Here is a 6000-nt window from a genome sequence, read left to right on the forward strand (position 1 = left end):
CAGTTAGCAAAATAGGCAGAAAATTCCCACTAAAAACTATGATTGTGGGGGAATAAAGTTTGTCAAAAAGTCACCATACAGGGAGATGGATTCTAGCATCAGCCAGTGTGCGGAGCTCGCGAACACGCGGTTGACGCGGATGTTTCCATCATTTAAAATGATTAGAAAATATTATTAGCTATTATTAATGAAGTATGACTATTTATACGAGGTACGCAGACTGACTAATTACTAATTACTTAAACGGTGTAGGTACCACATACCTTGCCTAACTGATTACATATTTGAATAACAACTGGATTGAAGTATTGCTGTGCGGCTCGCCGAAGATACGGTGTGGTGAGTCTGCTCTCGCGGCGCGAAGTATTTTCGGAGCAGCAGCGACTCGTAATTAAAAGACGAAGTCAATCAAAAGAAAGGAGGGAGACTTAGGCTTCCGGACCGAACGGTTCCAAAGATTTCCGAGGGAGATGTTCGATAAATACTGACTTCGATATCTCGAAGTTGGTGGTACTGGCCGATGTCAGCGCGACCTGAGGGGTGTCCGAAGCAAGGAGAGATAGACTCACGCGAGGCGACTGCTAAAGCATTGGGCTTATGTAGGGGACTTGTGCAGCACTCTGGTGGCTTGGAAATGAACTACAGGGCACTGTTTGTTGCGTGAGGCGCCAGGGGGCAGGCATTTAGCGGGCGTTCAAACACCCAAGGGGAAATACCTCGCAAATCTGCCACGAGAGGGCAAAGGCAGTACATCCACAGACCGATGGGCGTCCTTGGATTCAGCACGGGGTTGATGACCTGACAGTGAACTGGGCCTGGTTCCCTGGAAAGGCTGGAGAGAGGTGTTGGGGTTGAAATGGCCCTGCTGTGAAAAATTAAGCCAGAAACGTGCCGAAACGTAAGTTAAGACGACCCGCGGGTGTGCCTGAAATCGCTCGCATAAGGCTGGCTCTCAGAACCTAGCTGCTCTAATAGCTCGCAGGACATAGAACTTCTTGTCGCGGCTCGGAGGAGATTAACAGGCGTCGGACATGCCACCAAGGCGCAGATAAAACGAGCGCACAGTCTGACTTGCACTAGGTCGGCAAAATCAGATTTAGTGCTGGGAAAAGATTGGGGACACTGGCCTGACAAATATTAAACAGGAGTGTACAGAGAGGGGAAAAAGTTTAAGTTTTTAGCTGCAAAAAAGACTGGCAAAATTATTTTTCAAAATTCAAAATTTTAATTGTGCCAAAAATACTAATTGGCGGCACAGTATCCCCGACCACGATGGAGTTGCCATTACTGTGGTTTTAGGCTATAGAAGAAATTGAGCCCAAGAACCCTCAATTGCTAAAGGTACATATATCATTGTTCCAGCTTAAAGTCCGAATAAGTATTACCACTGTTGAATAACTGTCAAAGTCTGCCCTCACTCTTCCACAAAGCAAGGCGAACTAAGAATCACACAGAATACAAGTCATTTATATTAATATGCAATAATCATTTGACAATGTTAAGCCTATAAAATTTCGGTTTTCAGTTTTAGAGTATTTTAAATGGACTTACAAATAGTCACAACATCTGTATAAGACACCACATCGTTCGTGTTGTGACGAAACTAGTGTCTTGTTGTATCACAGTATTTACAAACAGTTGCATGTAACTGCCCCAGTGCAGATTTCATAATGTCTATGTAAGCTGTATAGTCAGTCAATTAGTATACTACAGTTGATGCACTGAAACAGTGTTTTTGTGCAATATTCGGGCACCCATTTCTTTCATGCCGACGAGCAATTGAAGTTGTAGTGAAAGATTAATCACAATACTTGCTTTGGCACATCCAACATGTAAATGAATGCTCGTTGTCATTGAAGTCTCCGAAGTTGCTAACATTATTAAAGAAACTTCAGCCGCAGGAGTATCCGATGTCTCCTCTGCTGGCAAAACTACTGCTGGAACAGCAGGCAAAGCCAACATTGGGATATATGCTGCTGTTGGCATCGCTAACATCGGGATATCCGCTGCCATCAGCATTGCTGCAATCGGGGTCCGCACCGCCAATTGTGGGCCTTCTATCGAATTCCACATTAAAGATAGTTCATATGCCATCAAGTTCTCAAAATAGACGTTTACATGACTTATGCAACAGACTAGTAAAACTAGACGATCAACACTGCAACACAGATAAAGTTGGACTGAGGATCCTGTTGTCTGTGCCTCACTTATATACCCAGTGTCGCTAGTAAAATACGTGGACTGCCACCACTTAGCCTAAAATCGTTCAGCCTAATACCCTCTCTGAAACACTATTCAGCCTAAAGTCACACAGCCTAAAGTCATTAAGCCTAAAATCACTTAGCCTAAAGTCATTCAGCCTAAAGTCATTCAGCCTAAAGTCATTCAGCCTAAAATCATTCAGCCTAAAGTCACACAGCCTAAAATCGTTCAGCCTAAAGTCACTTAGCCTAAAATCATTCAGCCTAAAGTCGTAGAGCCTAAAATCATTCAGCATAAAGTCGCTCAGCCTAAAGTCACTCAGCCTAAAGTCGTTCAGCCTAAAGTCACTCAGCCTAAAATCACTCAGCCTAACGTCGTTCAGCCTAAAATTGTTCAGCCTAAAATGTTTAAGTCTTATGTTTTAAGTATCTGACTGCTGTAAAACCGTTATTTTTTATTACATCGCTCAGTGATTGTAGTGCTATCTAGGAAGCAGTGTTGGAACTATTCTCGAAACCTAACTCTCGAGATGCAAAGCAAAATGTCTGACATCTGGTAAGGGATTGGGGAACCCACAGAATGATGATAAGCAGCATGTGCTCATATGTTTGCATGCATGAAATAGGATTAAATTCGAGCCGAAGAAATAATGATAGGAGACACTTCAGTATAATATACCATATATAAAAATCACTAAACATTTGTATTTAGCAGCTATATTTTCTTAAACATAAAATAATAACGTTGGAAGCAGTCAATATCGAACTGTGAACACAAGCTTTGCACAATTTATTTGTGAAATTTTTCCACGTTTTTACACATACATAATAATATAGGGGTGACTCAATAAAAGAACGTGTAAATATTAAATTTTATTATAAAGGAATTATAAACATAATCGTAACACACTAACAAATATTCAAGTTTATCACAAATTAGGTAACAAAGTAAAGAGCATGACAGCGTATATACTGTACGAAAACTTTGGTACGTGGACGAGTTTTTATGGTATTGGCCATAGTTCTATTTTAGTACGACTGTACACTAAATTTTTAAAACAATATTATTTGTCGTACTGTTATCTTTTAGGCATTACTATTATACTTATCGTAGCCTACATATAAAAATTCCGACATGATAGCAAGTGAGTACCTTGGGCGACAGACTGTGTTCCTTTTTAATATGGCAAACGATGGACCGCATAGAAGTGAAATTTCTTTGTTTTTCTTCTCTTAACAGAATCTCTTAATGAAGAACATCAAAAATGAACAGTAGAACAAAGAATGTGTTGCCTGCAAATGCATTTAATATAAACTTCTTATTGTAAGCACTGATTAATCGCTTACATATCACAAATCTGTTTCTCAGTTTTTCGAGTAAGTTTTCATTTGTATAATTGCGGATTTTTTGACACTTTATATTGGGATTTTTATTGTAAAAATATGTTGTATTTATATCACTATTAATAGCATTACTTAAACGAAACCATGACTTAGATCGTACGCTCTGAAATATTTATTTTTATGAACGTAATGCAACATGTAAAATTTTCAAATTTCTCGATTTTCATTATTATCCTATTTACGTAATTTTTTTTATGTTAAATATTTTTTACTACGACACAACTATGTTAACATTTTGATAAAAAGTTGTCTTGATATCATCCACATGTGTATTACCTCTATGCTTTGTGTACCATACTTAAATTTTGTTATGGCACCAATTACGCCAGTTATAGAGCTGTGAAGTCCGGGATTAGTATTTCGAATGATTTGCAACTTCCCGAATCCCTGCCATTAATAATGTATGATGGATACTTGTTATTTCCTATTTGTGATGGCATGTGTATGTGACGCTATTAGTTTTTCGGCATTTTTGAAACATTAACGGCGTTAGGTACCTGCCATCTTCGGAAAAATCCGCTGGGGCGTGTTGGCAATGTCAAGGGTGCGATGAGATCTACAACTTATTTCGCGACCTACCATGTTGCCATGCTTAAAGCCAGTAAAAGTCGAGAATAACGTCTGGGTCCCCGGCCATTCCTCCCTTTGACAGCTAGTCAATACAGCAGAAATTCTACATAACAGCTTGGCCGGGGGAATTCCTAGTAAACCTTTAGTTTTTTTTTTTAAAGCCCAAGGCAAATTATGTGACTATTTAAATTTTTATTCTGCGTGTATATATAATGATACTGTCTAGAAACTGGATAAATTACCACATCACTTTGCATATAAATACGAAGTAAATAAAAAGATGGCCTTGAAATACATCACGAGAGAAAAAAAAATCGTTATTCAGAAGGTATCAATTTAAAAAAGTGAGTAATTGTTGCTAAGATACAGGATACGATTGAATTCGTGGTAACTCTTTTGTCGTTCATGTAACTTATTGTCCACGTGTTTTGTAGCAAACAGCAAAATAAATCAATGTATTAAACGAAATCAATAAATATTGTTTTTCTCATTAGAACATGGTTTGTGTGCAATTATATTATTGTAACTGTTATGTTTATCTCTGCTCCCATTATTACTATCATAGTGAATATAAAACGATTTTTTGACAGAATTCTGTTGAACTGCAAATTAAGTCAGAGTTATGGCAATTTTTTTAAGCTTTTTGAAGTATAGAATATCGTTTCATTTGTACAGTACAAGCATAGATTTGTGACATCGTTATTGCTTGTCAAACCAAGTTAACACACTATAAATTTTCTGCTCCTACAAAACTGTCTGATTATTTATAATTCTGATGGCAAGTGCCATGCCATCGTGTTCATAAAAGCACGGTAGGTGGTGGCTTCATGTGTATACTGTTGGCAGTATTTATGTAAAAATAGAAGATACCGTTATTGATAGATGAAAGCAAATGCAATGTGCCAACATTTAATGTATAATTGCTTATTAAAAAAAACATAAATTTTAAAAATTATAATAAAAATTTAAGATGTTGTTAAAGTCGCGCCGTCGAAATGATACAGACGTTGGTAAAACCACACAAATATAAAACCGAAAACCGTTTCACTAACAGGTCAAGAATGTACTACTAAACATTATTTATGAAGAAAACGAAGTGGTAGGGGAGTAACATAAGTATTTTCTTACTGTTTTGAAAGCAACCGGCTAGAATTATTTAGCATATTCGAGACCTTCAGGCGCACAAACGCTATACATCCGTACTGAGTGCCTCGCACGTCTACGCGCAGGCCACTGACAATGAGTGTAGTATTTTTTTACGTTTACAGCATATCTTAGTACGCATTTGTCTGTAAAGGATTAATTTTATTTATGTATATATATAATTTCTACAAGATTAATATATATTACAGCCTATATAATTCTACAAGATTTCGGAAACGTAAAAGTATGGGATGGAGTACAGTTGTTTGATGGTGATAACAGCTAAGCAAAGCAAAATCAAGACTATTTTAGTGTAGTATTCGTTGATCATTGATATATAGAAAACGTTAATGTAAGGCAGTCAACAACAAAACGTGCCAGAAGATGAGCGCAGTATCCTGTAACCATCCGCGGCCTCTCGTCACATAGGCTACTGTATTTAAATTGTTACGTTGATGTATTACGTTTCTTCGTTTTCTGCAGGTTATCTACCACGCTAGGCCGGTGCCTGACTCGCATACCTCTGGGTTGCTATCAAGGGTAGCATGCACGGCCAGTATTAGCTATTTACATAGTAGAGCTAACATTCTTCCAGCTACGTTGAACCGAAATTTGTTAACTAACAACAAACCAAATAAATTACTGAATATGGCAGGGCTGAATAGTATGAGAAATCACGTGG

This window comes from Bacillus rossius, chromosome 2 (assembly GCF_032445375.1).
Source record: "Bacillus rossius redtenbacheri isolate Brsri chromosome 2, Brsri_v3, whole genome shotgun sequence".
NCBI classification, from domain to species: Eukaryota; Metazoa; Arthropoda; class Insecta; order Phasmatodea; family Bacillidae; genus Bacillus; species Bacillus rossius.